The following is a 20,683-nucleotide window of genomic DNA, read 5'->3' as shown; positions in this document are numbered from 1 at the left end:
GTGACTCCAGACTTTTTGGGTACTACCTGTGTTGGACTTACCCACTTAGAATCAAAGATTGGGTAAATTATTCCAGCATCCAATAGCTTAAGCACTTCTTTTCTGACAACTTCTTTCATGTTGGGATTTAATCTCCTTTGCATTTGCCTAACTGGTTTTGCTCATTCTTCCAAGAATATCTTATGAGTACAAATCAAAGGGCTAATACCTTGCAAATCTGAAATGGTCCATCCTAATGACTTCCTGTGTGCTTTTAGAACTTCTATCAGTTGTTGCTCTTGCTGAGGTGTCAAACTTGAAGAGATCACCAATGGGAATGCTTCCCCTTCTCCTAGAAAGACATACTTCAAATCACTGGGCAATGGCTTTCTCTCAGGCGTGGACTGATGGCTATCAGGAGCCATGAGCTTACTGTCCAAGTTCCTTAATGGCTCTAAACTAGGCATCCATGTAGGCTTCTCACTTTCTTTGCCTATGACTTCCACTTCTTTTATTTCTTCAAGATCTTGATTTCCTTCTTTGGGTCTCCTCATGAACTCTTCAAAATAGTCATTGGTCAGTGTTTGGATCAAGTCTATCTCCTCTACTTCACTCTCAGTGTCCTGGTGTTTGGCTACCCTGAAGATATTCATTTCTACAATCATGTTCCCAAAAGATAGCTTTAACACACCATTCCTACAGTTGATGATGGCATTTAATGTGGCAAGGAATGGTCGACCTAAGATGATTGGCACAGGAGGTTGAGGCCCCTGATGCGGCTGGGTGTCCAAAACGATGAAGTCCACTGGAAAGTAGAATTTATCGATTTGTACCAGAACATCCTCCACAATTTCTCGTGGAACTTTGACTGATCGATCAGCCAGCTGAAGGGTCACTCTAGTGGGTTTAAGCTCACCTAATCCCAACTGTTGATACACACTGTATGGCAACAAATTGACACTAGCTCCTAAATCCAAGAGTGCTCGATCAACCTTTTGACTTCCTATGATGCATGTAATGGTTGGACAGCCTGGGTCTTTGTATTTGGGAGGAGTTTTCAATTGGAGAATGGCGCTGACTTGTTCAGTCAATAATGCCTTTTCATGCACATTTGTTTTTCTTTTAACAGTGCACAGATCTTTCAAAAATTTTGCATATGAAGGTGTTTGTTTGATTGCATCCAACAGCGGGATGTTGATTCTCACTTGCTTAAACACTTCATATATATCTGCATTTTGTTGCTCTTTTTTCAAATGATTCAACCTTTGTGGAAAAGGTGGTTTGGGCCTATATTGAATTTCTTTCTCATCTTCTTTTTGTTTTTCATTTTTCTTATTTTTTTCATTTTTTTCCACGTTGGATTCATGATCTTTTGGTTCTTTTTCTTCATCAACATGTTGGTTTATCCTAGGATCAGTTGGTTTCTCAATTGTTCTTCCACTTCTTAGGGCAGTCACTGCTTGCACTTGTTCATGAGTGTTGGTTTCACTATTTGAACCTTCTACCTGGTTGGTTTGCCTAATTGGGTTAGGATTAGTTTGGGATGGAAACCTTCCGGGTTCTCTCACACTCAATGTTTGTGTTATCTTGGTCAACTGGTTCCTAATGTCTTCTATGGCTCTATTTGTTTGGTCTTGATTTTTTACAAGCTGAGCAACCTGATTGTTGATACCTGTTTGACTTTGGATGAACTGGTGTAAGGTATCTTCCAAAGATCTCCTATGAGGAGGTTGGTAAGTATTGGATGAAGAACCTTGATTTTGTTGGAAGGTGTATTGTTGTGCAGGGAAGGGAGGTTGAGAATGATTTCCAGAATCATTTCTCCAAGAAAAATTGGGGTGATTTCTATTATTGGGATGGTATGATTTGTAGTTCTGATTATTCCCATAATAGGCTCCACTCTGATTTTGATTTTGTCTCCCTTCAAAGTTGTGTGAATGATTGTTATTAGTCTGCCCATACAATACCTCCTTGAAAGCAGGTAAGGTAGGACATTCTTCAGTTGAATGATCTGTTGCATCACACACAGCACACTTTACTTCCACTTGATTAACAGATTGCACCTTTTTGGGTTGCATGTTTTCAACTTTCTTTGTTAAAGCAGTTAATCTTGCATTTAAATCGTCACTCTCACTCAATTGGTATCTCCCTCTAGGTTGTGGATTTTCTCTTGAATCAAGAGCAGATGTTGGACCAACTTCCCAGTTCCTTGTATTCTCAGCCAATGTGTCAAAGAAGTGGAAAGCTTCTTCTGGAGTCTTCTCATAGAATTCTCCATTGCACATTGTAGAAACTAGCATTTTCAATTGGGGAGTGAGTAAATCATAAAAGAAACTGACCACTCTCCATTGCTCAAAAGCATGGTGCGGACAAGTGTGAAGAAGGTCTTTGAACCTTTCCCACGCTTGAGCAAAATTCTCATTTGGTTTACAAGTAAAGTTCATGATTTGTCTTTGAAGAGTAGCAGTTCTGTTGGCAGGGAAGTATTTTTTTAAGAAAGTTGTTTGTATTTCTCTCCAAGTTCCTATAGATCTAGGTGGGAGAGTGCTTAATTAACCATATTTTTGCCTTATCTTTCAGTGAGAATGGAAAGAGTTTTAATCTTATGACATCCTCATTTGCTGTATGGTCCATGCAAGTGCTACACACTTCCTCAAATTCTTTCATATGAGTATATGGATTTTCAGAATCCATGCCATGAAAAGTTGGTAACAATTGGATTGTGCCAGGTTTGAAGTTAAACCTATGATGGTTGATGGGAAGAATAATGCATGAGGGGGTTGTCTGCCTAGGAGGATGAAGATACTCCCTAAGAGGTCTCTGATAATCTCCTGATCAATGGGATCAGGGTCACCGTGGTCACTACCACGTGCAGACATGTTGTGTGGAAGTGGTATGTTCTCATTGTGTTGAGACATGAGTGACTGAATTTCTACAGTTCTACCAGACCTAAGTATCATACACAATGGACAAAAAATAAAGTAAAAAGAAACAGAGTTACCGAATTTATCAGGAGATGCTTATTCTTATATTTTTTTCCTTTTTGTTTTTGCCTCAATCTCCCCGGCAACGGTGCCAAAATTTGGCTGCACTCCCACCCTGCAATTAAAACACAAAACAAAACATAATAAAAATTTTATATTTTTTTTTATTTAGGTGAGAGGTTTATACTCGTCAATGTACGAGTGCAGTTGTAGTCCAAATTTAAATTTATGTTTTCTGAATGAGTCCAGATCGTCCACTGAGAAATTTATTTATGATAAAATAAAAAGAATGTCACACACAAGTACACACGCATTTGGATAAATTGGCAACAAAGTTTTTTATGGTTTTTTAAACAACAGATACTAGGAAATAAATTAAGGCAGTAATTGAAATAAATACTTAAAGTGAGAATATAAAATAGGATAGTACTTGAGTTAAGACAATTTCAGTGCCAAACCGTTGATTCCCAAATTTTAGCAGAAAAGATTAGCAACATTAATTTAATTTCAGATATGAGAGTTTGTTATTAAATGCAATTAGAGATGATGATAGTTCTAGTTTAAGCAATCCCCATACATGATATGCGAGATTCTAATTTAAACAACTACCATAAATTTAATTGCAATTAATACACAAAACAACTAAGTTAATCATCCGGGTTTGGGTATGATAGCGTTTCCAGTTCTAGTAACTCTCATGCGTGACATGAAAGCTCTAAGTTAGGCTTACGCTCCAATCCAAACCTAGTGATTTCTCAATAATCAAAACATACTCATACTGATGTTTAAATTAATGTTACTTATTTAAAGCGTAGTTTTCTTTGAGAATCATTGGCGTTGGACACTGTCTTTGCCTTAACCCAAGATTAGATTTAGTTACTCATTTCCATTTAAAAGTTAATTGACATGAATTTAAACAACGTAATTTAAATAACAGAATTTAAATGACAAGAATTAAAATAGCAGAAACTAACCGGCCATTTAGGCAGTGGATAATTTAAATAACAAGAATTAAAATTGCAGAAATTTAAAGGCATAAACTAACCGGCCATTTAGGCGGTGAATAATTAAAAGACAAGAATTAAAATTACAGAAATTTAAAGACATAAATTAACCGGCCATTTAGGCGGTGAATAATAAAGTAACAATAAATGACATAAGAATTAAAAAGAAGAAATGAAGGAAGTAAGATCACAAGAGAGAATACTAAAGAAAAGGGGAAAGAACAAGAACAATTCTCAAATAGAGAATTATAAGGAAACAACTAAACTTTGATTCAAGAATAATAATTACACTTACAAATGCAATCAAGTGAGCTATTTATAGGCCACAAGATGCAATACAAACCACACAATTTCAATTATTCAATTAGACATAATTATATCTAATGGGCACTCACACACTTAAAGTTAAATGGATTTTAGCTATAATACACATTTAATATTAAATGGATTTTAGTTAAAATACATACCTAATAAAGCACTCATAAAGTTAAATGGATTTTAGCTATAATATCCACCTAATAGTTAAATGCATTTTAGCTAAAAAACACACCTAATAAAGCTCTCACATAAAAAATAAAAATAGATTTCTATAAATTGATTTTTTAATCTTCATTAGCATTAAAAATAATTCTTGGGCCTTTTCCAAATAATATATTCCATGGGTTGCTCAAATTGGGCCTTAATTTTTCATGAGCTTGAATTTTTCATGCCTACAAAAAAAAAAATAAAACTAAAAAAATAATAATAATTTAATATTATTAATAAATTATATATTATATATATATGTATTACACATGGCACACACATATATATTAGATTATATTATTATATATATATATTACATGCATGCATATAATGATGTATATGTATTATATATAATTTTATATATTATTATTATTTATTTTAGAACTTCATTTCATTCATCTTTCAATTTAAACTTGCATATAACCATAAAATATATATTAATATCTAATTTAAACCATATTTAAGATCAAAAGAAGGGTATAATTATAATAAAATTTTTACAAAATTAACCACTAATCATACCCCCCAACTTAAACATTGCTAGTCCCTTAGCAATCAGACTATACACATGCCAAGCTTTAATAACTGTATGAATGTAAAAATTTCAAATTCGAAACCGAAATGCATAAAATTGAATAAATAATTTAGCATTCTAAATCAGATTTTTGGTTAAAAGTCATACAATCTCAGGAATAGTAATTAGGATAACCAACACACAGACTTACTCCCTTGAAGTTTTAACTTCAAACCTTACTATAGATTTTTCCTCCAATAAAAAGGATTCCTCAGGTGTACACACAAGGGGCTACACCATTATAAGAGTAAATGTAGAACAAGTTCAAAATTCGGTGTCATCCCAAATACAAGGAACGTATTTTCATGAAAGAATAAGGAAATTGACATACCTTCATGATTGGAATAATGCTCTAGATGAGTAACTTCTGAATTTAAACATGATTCCCTATTCCAAACTCGAATTCTGAGATCACATGATTTATAGCATCGAAAGGGACCAGACTGGGTTGTAATGGGGCTATGAGGTTAATACGAGTTGTCAAAGAAAAGATAGATTGTGCAAAGATTGTGTCGGGATATATATATATATATATTTAGCATTTATTTTGAAACAATTATGCTGAATAACTAAGAGAAATTGCCTTTTTTTTTCACTTTTTTTTCTTTTTTTTTTCTTCTTTTTTTTTTCCTTTTTTTTACTTTTTTTCTTCTTTTTTTTTTTTTTTAAATATGAAAATAGATAGACAGATTAATTCCCAAAAACACACCAGGTTGGTCAAAATACATATGGTTTTGGGTAAAACAAGGGTAGCGAAGGAAGTTGTACTACAAATGGCTCAAATGTGCTACCAAAGGAGGTTAATTTAAAGAAAGAAAAAAGTTTAATAAGCTCAAAATGAAAGAAATTGATCCCTCTATCATGCTTCTACAAAACGATGATACTCAGTCATCTAATTCAGAGTTTGAAACCAGTCAAACTTATCCGTTATCATACTAGACATTCAAAGCGAATTGATGTTTTGAAGCCATTGAAAAGATAAGATAAACAATAAAGCATATTTAGAGTAAGTGTTATTTCACTCAGAATTAACGGTTTAGTAGGCTCAAACACTCACTTAGGTAATAGTCTCCACTTCTATTGAGAAATCATACAGTGTACTAATCAGCTAATTACTGTTACCTTTGACTTTATGACCGATAACTAATTTCTAAATTTTGAATCCTTGATAAATGCAAAGTACTTATTCTCATGCATATACGTTTTCAAATAAGAAATCAATGCATTCATGTTTCGTATTGCAAACTTAACCGGCTATCAGTGCATAACTTCAAAGCTTTAGGAATAGCATTATTTAAAACACATAATTTTTTTTTTTTATAAGAGCAGATAAAGATAATCAATTCCTACAAGACTACAAACTAGTAATAACAAACTCACAGTTAAATATAAACTAGATGATTCATAACTAGACCTTACACCCCCCAACTTGAATTACAGTAATAAATTAGAGTTGTTAGGAATACCTGTAACTCCACAAGTCCATAGATTTGATGTGAACTGCTAAAACTTAAACAACAAATGAGCATACCATATAGATATATATTTATATTTTCACACCAAAATAAAAATTTCATGCAAGTCATAAGATAAGCAAAATGCGTCTCAAGAGTACAAAAAGTACTCCTTACTCAGCCATCTTATCGAAGACTTTGCTAACAACATTCCACAATTTTTTTTTTTTTTTAAGAACACAACCAAGAAAAATCCTGCAAGTTGTACAATAACTAGATGCGTCTCAAGAGTACAAAAAGTACTCCTTACTCAACCATCTTCATAAAGAGCATTTCTCACAGTGATAAATCTAAATTAATCGGACCCCTTTGGCGCTTGTTACTAATTGCCTTAGACCAGTCTATTCGAGGCTCATGAGGATCGTACTGTGGAATATAAGCGTGTAATTTCTCTAACAGTTCATCAATGGTAGATGCAGAAATGAGAATCTTTCTTGTTGAAAGAGAAATGAACTCTTTGTCCACAGCCTGATCAAGAAAAGAGAGCAACCCATTGACAAAATGGTTAACATTTAAAAGTCCAATGGGTTTTGTATGGAGATTACTCTTGACCCAGGAGATTATACAAAAGATTTCTTCAAGTGTTCCAAAACCTCCTGGTAAAGCAATAAAGGCATCTGACTGATAAATCTTACAAGCCATGCGTTCAGACATAGAAGTCGTTTCTATAAGTTGACCACGTGTAATCCTGAAAATATGTGGTTCAGCCAAAGGGATTGGCATTATACCTACCACAGATGATTTTCCAAGATGTGCAGCTTGTAAAACATAACCATTCAATCCACGACTTCCCCCTTCATATACCAAATTAATTTTTTTTTCTCCTAATTTTTGGCCAAGTTCGCTCGCTGTAAATGCGTAACAAATATCGCTCCCAAGTTGAGAGCCACAAAGTACACATATAGTTTTAATTCGACGAACTAACTGGCCTTCCATGTTTGTTCATTTTGTATGCCCTAGAAAGAAGTTTGGCGATCAAAAGTAGCTATATAACAATTCAACAAGAAATAAATACAAAGAAAAATCATGCGTATGTATAAGTAGTTGTGATTGTGGCTCACATCTTCCTCTGGTTTTACGTCCAGAAACGGCTTAAACACTTTCTATGAAGCGAGGATAAGCTTCCCATCCAATTTTCTTATAGATTGGCAAACAGGGTCGTTTTTAGTCAGATTCCCAAGACTATAGCGTTGGTGGTCACTTCTGAACTGGGTCTATAAAGCAAGAAGTTCTCTTTGCACTATTCCACATGGATGCGTCTCAAGAGTCAACCGGATATCATCCAAAGACTCCTTACTCAGTCCATCCTTTATGAAACTAATTTTATCTTCTCGATTTATGGACGTAAACCCCACAGATTTGAATCGTGTGTTACAGGTCCATCGAGCACATTTGTAACAACCATTCACTCTTTTCGCTCTTCTTTTCTTTGCAAAACTACTCTTCCCTAAGCCTGGAAAGTGCTTAAAACTAGGTGAAGTTTCACCAGCTAATCGAACTTTTGCTTCGATCAGTCAACGAATATCTTCAGGGATGTTATTACGCATCAACAGCCTAAGTCTTTCACACCTAACAGCATAAATTTTTTTCAGATCATTCTGCGGGAGAGATGGATAGTACTTGTGAATTTTTGAGAGATAAAGATCCATTTTTTTTTTTTTAAAAAAAAACTATACTAAGAAGAAAGTAAAGAACTATAAACTTTACAAAAGGGATGAGAGTACCTGATCAGAGAATAATACAAAGGAGAGAAGACTGAGCTCAAAGAAGGGTGGCTTGCCTCATACAGATATGGAGTTTCTTATAGAGCAATGGGCATCACTATTCTACATTTGACTCGAGGCATGCCATAATTGCACCGTCAGACTTAGCGTCTCTTTTTCAACGCTTGGTGCCTCATTTTTCAACATTTGGCAGTGTGCCTCTTTCTTTATAGGGCAGTGTGATTGCACTGATCGAAAAAAAAATGGCTACCACCAACGTCAACTCTGTCTCTCTCAATTCAAATTTTTTTTTTTATTAAATTTTTTTTTTTTGGTAAATTTTTGTTTTTGTTTTTTTTTTTTAGGGGCCCAATAAAATCATATATACCACACAAGATAATATTATCAAGTCATCCAAAATCAATTTTATCAAGTCATCTAAAGTCAATTCTTTAAGTACACCTTACCCCCCAACTTAAATTGCGCATTGTCATCAATCGGCAATAAAAGGATAGAAGATAGGCATACCTGACGGTCTTCAATGCATGAACTCGTATGGAAAAATTTTATTTAGAATGCACACAGAGAAATATTATTTGAATAATGCAAAAAGAAACAATTTATATATATATATATTTTTATATACTTCTTTTTTTTTAATATTTTTTTTATTTTTTTATTTTTTTTAATGTCCCAAATCTAGAGACATCCATTTAACCTAAATGGAAAAGTGGTCTTTTAACGTCAGATTCCCAGACGATAGGAAACTTTCCCTACTCATCAGATGATGATGGATCATCCAAATCCACAATGCCTTCATTCTCCTCAACACTACCTTGGTATAGTTTCAACCTATGACCATTGACTGTAAGAAGTTGTCCTGACTCCGGATTTTCTATCTCAAAGGCCCCATATCCTGAGATGGACTTGATTACAAAGGGGCCGACCCATCGAGACTTCAATTTTTCTAAGAATAGATGCAATCGAGAATCATACAAGAGTACCTGTTGCCCTACCTGAAAGCTTTTTCGAATGATGTGCCGATCATGTAACTCTTTCATGCGAACCTTGGCCAATCGTGCATTTTCAAATGCTTCATTCCGAATTTCCTCAAACTCATTCAATTGGAGCTTCCTAGATAAGCCTGCTTCAGTTAGACTCTTGTTGATCTTATGAATTGCCCAATATGCTTTATGCTCAATTTTCACCGGCAGATGACAAGATTTACCGTATACTAGCCTATAGGGAGACATTCCCAAAATTGTTTTGTAAGCTGTCCTGTATGCCCAAAGAGCGTCTACTAGTCTTAAGGACCAATCCTTACGATTAACAGCAACAGTCTTTTTTCAATATGCGCTTAATCTCCCTATTGGCTAGCTCGGCTTGACCATTGGTTTGAGGATGGTATGGTGTTGCAACCTTATGCAGTACACCATATTTCTTCATTAATCCTGCCACAACTTTATTACAAAAATGAGAACCCCCATCACTGATGATTGCTCGTGGCATCCCAAATCGACTGAATATGTTTTCTTTCAAAAATTTCACTACCGTTCTATGGTCATTTGTTCTGGTCGGGATTGCTTCTACCCATTTGGACACATAGTCAACAGCAAGTAAGATGTATTCATGACCAAATGAATTGACAAATGGGCCCATAAAATCCATACCCCAACAGTCAAAAACTTCTAACACTTGGATCGGATGTAACGGCATCATGTTTCTCCTTGACAGACTTCCTAACCTTTGACATCGATCGCAACTTGAACAGAACTTATACACATCCTTGAACAGTGTCGGCCAATAAAATCCACTCTAAAAAATTTTTGCAACTGTTTTCTTGACAGAAAAATGGCCTCCACATGCAAGAGTATGACAGAAATTAATGACACTTTATTGCTCATGATCGGGTATGCATCTACGGATGATTTGGTCAGGACAATACTTGAAGAGGTAGGGCTCATCCCAAAAGAAGGTTCTGACTTTTCTGAAGAATTTATGCCTATCTTGCTTACTCCAATGGTCTGGGATCAAACCAGTTGCCAGGTAGTTCGCAATGTCGGCATACCAAGGGACAACAGATGATGCATGAATAACATTCACTTCAAACAGTTGCTCATCAGGAAAATTGTCATGAATTGGTTCATCAAATTGTGTGAGATCTTGACTTGGAATCCTTGACAAATGGTCAGCCACCACATTTTCTACTCCCTTCTTGTTTCTGATTTCAATGTTGAATTCTTGCAGGAGTAAGATCCATCGGAGGAGACGGGGTTTTGCATCTTGCTTTGTGAACAAATACTTCAGAGCAGTGTGATCAGTAAAAATGATCACTAGTGACCCTACGAGGTAAGATCGGAACTTGTCCAAGGCAAAGACAACTACTAGTAACTCTTTCTCTGTAGTGGTGTAATTCTTTTGTGCCTCATTAAGAGTTTTGCTAGCATAGTATATCACATGAGGTTTTTTATCCTTCCTCTACCCTAACACAGCTCCTACCGTGTAATCACTAGCATCGCATATAAGTTCAAACGGGAGGGACCAATCAGGGGGCTGAATGATAGGTGCTGAAATGAGTGCATCTTTCAATTTATCAAAAGCATTTTGACAGGCAGGACTCTATTCAAACGGAACATCCTGAGACAACAAATGGCACAAGGGTCTTGTTATGGTGCTAAAGGAAGCAATGAATCTCCTATAAAACCCTGCATGTCCCAAAAAACTTCTGATGTCTTTCACATTCCTAAGGATGGGGAGTTTTTTAATTGTTTCAATTTTTGACTTGTCTACCTCCATCCCCCTAGATGAAACGATGTGCCCCAAGACTATGCCCTGTTTCACCATGAAGTGACATTTTTTCCAATTGAGTATCAGATTTGTTTCCTCACATCTTGCTAAAACCTTTTTCAGATTCTCCAAACAGGCCTCAAAGTTACTTCCATAAACAGAAAAGTCATCCATAAATACTTCAACAATCTGTTCAACCATTTCACTGAAAATGCTCATCATACACCTTTGAAAGGTGGCTGGAGCATTACATAACCCAAATGGCATGCTCCTGTATGCAAATGTCCCAAATGGACATGTGAAAGTAGTCTTCTCTTGATCTTCTAGTGCAATTTCTATCTGATTGTACCCTGAGTACCCATCTAAGAAACAATAGTAGGCTTGGCCTGCTATTCTCTCTAGAACTTGATCCAAGAAAGGCAAAGGAAAATGATATTTCCTTGTCACAGAATTGAGTTTTCTATAATCAATGCACATACGCCATCCTGTCTGGATACGCGTGGGAATCAGTTCATTGTTCTCATTTTTTACAATAGTGACTCCAGACTTTTTGGGTACTACCTGTGTTGGACTTACCCACTTAGAATCAAAGATTGGGTAAATTATTCCAGCATCCAATAGCTTAAACACTTCTTTTCTGACAACTTCTTTCATGTTGGGATTTAATCTCCTTTGCATTTGCCTAACTGGTTTTGCTCCTTCTTCCAAGAATATCTTATGAGTACAGATCAAAGGGCTAATACCTTGCAAATCTGAAATGGTCCATCCTAATGACTTCCTGTGTGCTTTTAGAACTTCTATCAGTTGTTGCTCTTGCTGAGGTGTCAAACTTGAAGAGATCACCACTGGGAATGCTTCCCCTTCTCCTAGAAAGACATACTTCAAATCACTGGGCAATGGCTTTCGCTCAGGCGTGGACTGATGGCTATCAGGAGCCATGAGCTTACTGTCCAAGTTCCTTAATGGCTTTAAACCAGGCATCCATGTAGGCTTCTCACTTTCTTTGCCTATGACTTCCACTTCTTTTATTTCTTCAAGATCTTGATTTCCTTCTTTGGGTCTCCTCATGAACTCTTCAAAATAGTCATTGGTCAGTGTTTGGATCAAGTCTATCTCCTCCACTTCACTCTCAGTGTCCTGGTGTTTGGCTACCCTGAAGATATTCATTTCTACAGTCATGTTCCCAAAAGATAGCTTTAACACACCATTCCTACAGTTGATGATGGCATTTGATGTGGCAAGGAATGGTCGACCTAAGATGACTGGCACAAGAGGTTGAGGCCCCTGATGCGGCTGGGTGTCCAAAACGATGAAGTCCACTGGAAAGTAGAACTTATCGATTTATACCAGAACATCCTCCACAATTTCTCGTGGAACTTTGACTGATCGATCAGCCAGCTGAAGGGTCACTCTAGTGGGTTTAAGCTCATCTAATCCCAACTGTTGATACACACTGTATGGCAACAAATTGACACTAGCTCCTAAATCCAAGAGTGCTCGATCAACCTTTTGACTTCCTATGATGCATGTAATGGTTGGACAGCCTGGGTCTTTGTATTTGGGAGGAGTTTTCAATTGGAGAATGGCGCTGACTTGTTCAGTCAAGAATGCCTTTTCATGCACATTTGTTTTTCTTTTAACAGTGCACAGATCTTTCAAAAATTTTGCATATGAAGGTGTTTGTTTGATTGCATCCAACAGCGGGATGTTGATTCTCACTTGCTTAAACACTTCATATATATCTGCATTTTGTTGCTCTTTTTTCAAATGATTCAACCTTTGTGGAAAATGTGGTTTGGGCCTATATTGAATTTCTTTCTCATCTTCTTTTTGTTTTTCATTTTTCTTATTTTTTTCATTTTTTTCCACGGTGGATTCATGATCTTTTGGTTCTTTTTCTTCATCAACATGTTGGTTTATCCTAGGATCAGTTGGTTTCTCAATTATTCTTCCACTTCTTAGGGCAGTCACTGCTTGCACTTGTTCATGAGTGTTGGTTTCACTATTTGAACCTTCTACCTGGTTGGTTTGCCTAATTGGGTTAGGATTAGTTTGGGATGGAAACCTTCCGGGTTCTCTCACACTCAATGTTTGTGTTATCTTGGTCAACTGGCTCCTAATGTCTTCTATGGCTCTATTTGTTTGGTCTTGATTTTTTACAAGCTGAGCAACCTGATTGTTGATACCTGTTTGACTTTGGATGAACTGGTGTAAGGTATCTTCCAAAGATCTCCTATGAGGAGGTTGGTAAGTATTGGATGAAGAATCTTGATTTTGTTGGAAGGTGTATTGTTGTGCAGGGAAGGGAGGTTGAGAATGATTTCCAGAATCATTTCTCCAAGAAAAATTGGGGTGATTTCTATTATTGGGATAGTATGAATTGTAGTTCTGATTATTCCCATAATAGGCTCCACTCTGATTTTGATTTTGTTTCCCTTCAAAGTTGTGTGAATGATTGTTATTAGTCTGCCCATACAATACCTCCTTGAAAGCAGGTAAGGTAGGACATTCTTCAGTTGAATGATCTGTTGCATCACACACAGCACACTTTACTTCCACTTGATTAACAGATTGCACCTTTTTGGGTTGCATGTTTTTAACTTTCTTTGTTAAAGCATTTAATCTTGCATTTAAATCGTCACTCTCACTCAATTGGTATCTCCCTCTAGGTTGTGGATTTTCTCTTGAATCAAGAGCAGATGTTGGACCAACTTCCCAGTTCCTTGTATTCTCAGCCAATGTGTCAAAGAAGTGGAAAGCTTCTTCTGGAGTCTTCTCATAGAATTCTCCATTGCACATTGTAGAAATTAGCATTTTCAATTGGGGAGTGAGTAAATCATAAAAGAAACTGACCACTCTCCATTGCTCAAAAGCATGGTGCGGACAAGTGTGAAGAAGGTCTTTGAACCTTTCCCACGCTTGAGCAAAATTCTCATTTGGTTTACAAGCAAAGTTCATGATTTGTCTTTGAAGAGTAGCAGTTTTGTTGGCAGGGAAGTATTTTTTTAAGAAAGTTGTTTGTATTTCTCTCCAAGTTCCTATAGATCTAGGTGGGAGAGTGCTTAATTAACCATATTTTTGCCTTATCTTTCAGTGAGAATGGAAAGAGTTTTAATCTTATGACATCCTCATTTGCTGTATGGTCCATGCAAGTGCTACACACTTCCTCAAATTCTTTCATATGAGTATATGGATTTTCAGAATCCATGCCATGAAAAGTTGGTAACAATTGGATTGTGCCAGGTTTGAAGTTAAACCTATGATGGTTGATGGGAAGAATAATGCATGAGGGGGTTGTCTGCCTAGGAGGATGAAGATACTCCCTAAGAGGTCTCTGATAATCTCCTGATCAATGGGATCAGGGTCACCGTGGTCACTACCACGTGCAGACATGTTGTGTGGAAGTGGTATGTTCTCATTGTGTTGAGACATGAGTGACTGAATTTCTACAGTTCTACCAGACCTAAGTATCATACACAATGGACAAAAAATAAAGTAAAAAGAAACAGAGTTACCGAATTTATCAGGAGATGCTTATTCTTATATTTTTTTCCTTTTTGTTTTTGCCTCAATCTCCCCGGCAACGGTGCCAAAATTTGGCTGCACTCCCACCCTGCAATTAAAACACAAAACAAAACATAATAAAAATTTTATATTTTTTTTTATTTAGGTGAGAGGTTTATACTCGTCAATGTACGAGTGCAGTTGTAGTCCAAATTTAAATTTATGTTTTCTGAATGAGTCCAGATCGTCCACTGAGAAATTTATTTATGATAAAATAAAAAGAATGTCACACACAAGTACACACGCATTTGGATAAATTGGCAACAAAGTTTTTTATGGTTTTTTAAACAACAGATACTAGGAAATAAATTAAGGCAGTAATTGAAATAAATACTTAAAGTGAGAATATAAAATAGGATAGTACTTGAGTTAAGGCAATTTCAGTGCCAAACCGTTGATTCCCAAATTTTAGCAGAAAAGATTAGCAACATTAATTTAATTTCAGATATGAGAGTTTGTTATTAAATGCAATTAGAGATGATGATAGTTCTAGTTTAAGCAATCCCCATACATGATATGCGAGATTCTAATTTAAGCAACTACCATAAATTTAATTGCAATTAATACACAAAATAACTAAGTTAATTATCCGGGTTTGGGTATGATAGCGTTTCCAGTTCTAGTAACTCTTATGCGTGACATGAAAGCTCTAAGTTAGGCTTACGCTCCAATCCAAACCTAGTGATTTCTCAATAATCAAAACATACTCATACTGAAGTTTAAATTAATATTACTTATTTAAAGCGTAGTTTTTTTTTGGAATCATTGGCGTTGGACATTGTCCTTGCCTTAACCCAAGATTAGATTTAGTTACTCATTTCCATTTAAAAGTTAATTGACATGAATTTAAACAACGTAATTTAAATAACAGAATTTAAATGACAAGAATTAAAATAGCAGAAACTAACCGGCCATTTAGGCGGTGGATAATTTAAATGACAAGAATTAAAATTGCAGAAATTTAAAGGCATAAACTAACCGGCCATTTAGGCGGTGAATAATTAAAAGACAAGAATTAAAATTACAGAAATTTAAAGACATAAATTAACCGGCCATTTAGACGGTGAATAATAAAGTAACAATAAATGACATAAGAATTAAAAAGAAGAAATGAAGGAAGTAAGATCACAAGAGAGAATACTAAAGAAAAGGGGAAAGAACAAGAACAATTCTCAAAGAGAGAATTATAAGGAAACAACTAAACTTTGATTCAAGAATAATAATTACATTTACAAATGCAATCAAGTGAGCTATTTATAGACCACAAGATGCAATACAAACCACATAATTTCAATTATTCAATTAGACATAATTATATCTAATGGGCACTCACACACTTAAAGTTAAATGGATTTTAGCTAAAATACATACCTAATAAAGCACTCATAAAGTTAAATGGATTTTAGTTATAATATCCACCTAATAGTTAAATGGATTTTAGCTAAAAAACACACCTAATAAAGCTCTCACATAAAAAATAAAAATAGATTTCTATAAATTGGTTTTTTAATCTTCATTAGGATTAAAAATAATCCTTGGGCCTTTTCCAAATAATATCTTCCATGAGTTGCTCAAATTGGGCCTTAATTCTTCATGGGCTTGAATTCTTTATGGGCTTGATTTCTTCATGGGCTTGATTTCTTCATGGACTTTAAATCTTCATGGGCTTGAATTCTTCATGCCTACAAAAAAAAAAATAAAACTAAAAAAATAATAATAATTTAATATTATTAATAAATTATATATTATATATATATGTATTACACATGGCACACATATATATATTAGATTATATTATATATATATATTACATGCATGCATATAATGATGTATATATATTATATATAATTTTATATATTATTATTATTATTTATTTTAGAACTTCATTTCATTCATCTTTCAATTTAAACTTGCATATAACCATAAAATATATAGTAATATCTAATTTAAACCATATTTAAGATCAAAAGAAGGGTATAATTATAACAAAATTTTTACAAAATTAACCACTAATCACCCATGAGAATGGTATTTTGGTAATTTGGATAGAGAAATCCAATAAAAGGGTATTTTGATAAATTAAAAATAATTCCTATGTGGAATTAGGTGTGTAAGTGAATAAAATCTCAATTTAGTATTTGTGTGGAGATATATGGGATTAATAATTCACAAAGGGTATTTTGGAAATTTTAGAATTTAATTCCATAGAGGAATTCAATTATGGAAAATAGGGAAATTGGATATTGAATTATTTATGAAAATAATTAATTTTTTCTAAATTGGTGGATAATTGTGGTGATGCCACATGGATGGTGGAGATTAAACTTGGAAGTCAAGGTTAGTGTCTTGTTGTGACACTTGGCATTTTGTGGTTCAAGTATAATTGGGTGAATTAATTAAATGCAAAAGAAATGTTAAATGGTCTTTCAAGCATTTAAAGAAAGGCATGATTATATGGATTAAAGAAAATTCAAAAGAAAATAGTAAATGGTCACCATTAATGCCTTGAAAAATATGGAGATTTTATTTAGTGAGAAAGAAATTAATTATATCTCTCAAGTGTGATGGTTATGAAAATGGTCCCATTAATTTAAATGGGAAAGAAATGAGAAATTGGGAGATGGTGGCTAGGGACACATGGCATGATCTTGTGAATCAAGAATAGACATTTAAAAGAAATTTAAATTGGTGAATAAATGGTCTTTCAAGTGTTAAATGCAAGCCATGATGTTGTTGCTTAAAAAGAAAATGGAAAAAGAAAATGGGAAAATGGTCTCCCATTATTGTTTGGAAAATATAAGATTTATTTAAATGAGAAAGAAAGTGTTTATGTCATTCAAAGTAGTCTCTCATGTGATGGGGGAAAATAACTAAATTAAATAAATAGAAAAGAAATTCTATTTTTGAGATTTCAAGACAAGATCAAGGGTGGAGATCTAAGAAGACTAAATGGCATGAATTGTGCTTCTTGTGTTTTCTCCAAGGGAGAAGTCTTGTTTATTAAAATGAATGGTTGAGATTTAGTTTTCCCTTAAGCACATGGATTGTGCCTTTAATGAATGGCTAGGATGCATTCTTGAAATATGAAAAGGCTAATATAAAATGGCAACTGTGGAAGACTTGTCTCCCTTTTAGCCATTTGTAGAAAGAATGAAAGAAAGAAGAGATGAGAGGAAAATGAAGTTTATTTATTTAATTTAAATTCTGGAAAGTTTGGGTTAGGAAGGCTCAAAGAAAAAAAAAAAAAGATTTGGAAGCAGCCAGCAGTAGCCCTGCGCGCGCAGGTAGGGCCGCGTGCGCGAGGGCGAGCGCCAGGCGGTCGCGCGGGCGTGCGCGGCATGCACAGCCAGCCCGCGTGACCAGTGCCCAGCGGGGCCCCAGGCCTGCCAGCGGGCCCCGTCGGCCAAAATTTTTTAAAAATTTGGAATTTTTGGGAGAAATTGGGGCATTTCTTAATTGATTTTGGGCCCCGGAGGAAATTTCAAAATAAAGGGATTTTTCGAGCTTTTTGGAGAAAATGTCGAAATTTTGGAAAATTGAAAATTTGAGTTTTTCCTTCAAATTTGGTAATCAATCAATGGATTGATTTTTAATGGTGATTTATGGAGCCCGGTAAAAGAAAAAAAAATTCTTGAATGGGAAAAGAATTAAAAATAATTGAGAAAATGGCGATTGGGCGTCTGAATGAGATTTTCTTTATAGCCAATGCGGTGTGGCTAAAGCCCAATTCTGCTAGTGAATCCTGGGATTTAGGGAAGGGAAGGACGAGCTTAGTTCCCACTTAGGGCGTTTCGTCTTGAAACATGGTCCATCCTTCACCCAGACCGGACAGGTGGACAATTTGAGTGATTGTTCACGAGTAACACCCGTAAGTGGGAGCGGGGTGTTACAAAAGACCACCGCAGGCAGCTAATAGCGAGTAGCACTTCGTCGCTGGCGAGTGTCACTGACGGTCAGATGGGCACTGTTGCAAGATGCTAATGGCGGTGCAATCGAGTTCTCTAGCTAATCCAGCTGCTATGATGGTAAGAATTGCCGGCGATACTAGCAGTAGTGATTTTCCAGCAAGTTTTCGGCAACATTCCGCAAGAGTTGCTGTTAGTGCTTTTTACAAACCTGTTGCCCTTATTTTGTAGAATACCATTTTTAAGTCCATGAGATGGATTGATTGTTGAGAACGGTTCCAGCTTACAGTCACCTTCGTTTGGGGTTTGACTAGCACATAAGTCTGGCAAAGAGTTTCGGTGACTACCTACAGGAGGATTGACTTGGTCCCCTATGCAAGTAGGGGAGGTTTGGTCAGCTAAGAACAGGTGCATTTGGAGGATGTTCGTGGCTGTTCATGAAATGAGATTCGTGGGGGCACAATCGGGAGGCCGGTGGGTTTAGGTCGAGTGGCGCAACGAAAGCAACAACACAACCAACATCAACTTCATCTATTGAGGTATATCGTTTCTAAACCTCATGTAGATAAATGGATTTTAATATGTACAACATCAAAAGAATAAAATAAGAGTTTTGCAAGATTAAAATACCACAAGACTATAAAGTTTATAGGAAGATCAAAGACTAAAATTAGAACACCTCAAAAAGATGATTACAACAATTAACTTCCAAGGTCAAGGCAATGTGGAGGAATGAAAGATGATTACAACACTAAAAACAACTCTATTAGTGGAAAGGGGCGCCTTTGAGTACCTACCTCATATTCAAGATGTATGGTTTTACGGTTGAATTGATATGCACGCCGGTAGTGTCGCCGGCGATGAACATACTGCTTGGGGAAGATGAGGACATAGTTACCATTTTTTGAAAAGATTTAACTTTGTCAAGGTGACGCTTGTACCCCTATCTTTCGTGTTATTGCACATAAACTTGCTGATTTTGAAAATTATGCTAATTATCTTTTTTTTTTCCAAAAATTTCATGAGCATCCATAAACTTATTTGTTATTGCTATTATGCCTTTTACTTGGAATAAATCAAGTTTGAGACATAAAATGTGTGCATGTTTAAAGTTTTAACTTATTGTATTTGAATTCAAATATCATGACAATTATGTATTGAATTCTCACGTGGCTCGGTAGATAACAAGTGGAATAGCTAGGTGGGTTAGTAAAAAAGCAAATGGTGTTTTTGTCCTAAACTATGACATGGGTTTACTTGGTAATCATCTTGTAAGAGTCGTTCTACAAGGCTCGGTGAATTTACCAAGCGCCTTATAAAAAGGGGGTAAAAAGATCAAATTGCCCCCACCCACTTTGTAATTTTTGCAAAACGGGTTACTGCCCCTACTCTCTTTTATCTCCCCTCTTATGGTTGCGCCTCCGCTACCTTCACCTCTCCGCGGTGCCTCGCTGCCATGCCGCTGTCGCCTTACTGCTATTGCTTTGCCTCTGCGATGAGGCAAAGGCAGCGGATGTGCGACCATGGGAGAGGGGAGAGGAGAAAGCAGGGGCAGTGCCTCGCTTTGCAAATTTGCAAAGTGAGCGGATGTAATTTCATTTTTTTACCCTTTTTCTGTAAGGCGTTCGATAAACCTTTCTGGCTCTTAAGACTTTTCCATCTTGTAATAATGCATTTCGAGATTATTGATTATTCATAAGAATAAAAAAAAAAAATTAAAGGCTCACTAGGTGTTTTATTACTTGATTGACAAATATACATAAATATATATATATATATATATTCTCACGTGTTGAACAAGTGATTCGAACTTCACCAAAAGAAGAATATGACGTTAAATCTTTGTGCATTGAACAAAATCTCATGGAACTCACATTTTAGGGTGACATGGATCAATACTGTTATTGCTTTTTTTCTTTTTATAGATTCATTAATTAGGATCAATTTTTACCATATTTTCAATTTAATTGTCTTACATAGGTATAAGGTACTTTCGGAAATTTTATATAAAGTCACTGTCGATTTTGTATTCTAAAAAAATCCTAAACTGTCCAACAAAGACCCACAAAATTTGGGCCATTACAATTTAGTTTTACTTGTTTTTAAAATAAAAAAAAAAAAGAGACCAAATTAAAAATGGACTT

General features: G+C 35.4%; 1 pseudogene; it reads right to left on the bottom strand.

The window, feature by feature from the left end:
• The window catches only part of LOC127799821 (uncharacterized), a 117,858-nt pseudogene that overhangs the window by 62,834 nt on the left and 34,341 nt on the right, over positions 1-20,683 (bottom strand).

This window comes from Diospyros lotus, chromosome 4 (assembly GCF_014633365.1).
Source record: "Diospyros lotus cultivar Yz01 chromosome 4, ASM1463336v1, whole genome shotgun sequence".
Taxonomy (NCBI): Eukaryota; Viridiplantae; Streptophyta; class Magnoliopsida; order Ericales; family Ebenaceae; genus Diospyros; species Diospyros lotus.
Note: the sequence above shows the minus strand (reverse complement) of the source record. Positions and strands in the feature narration are given on the sequence as shown.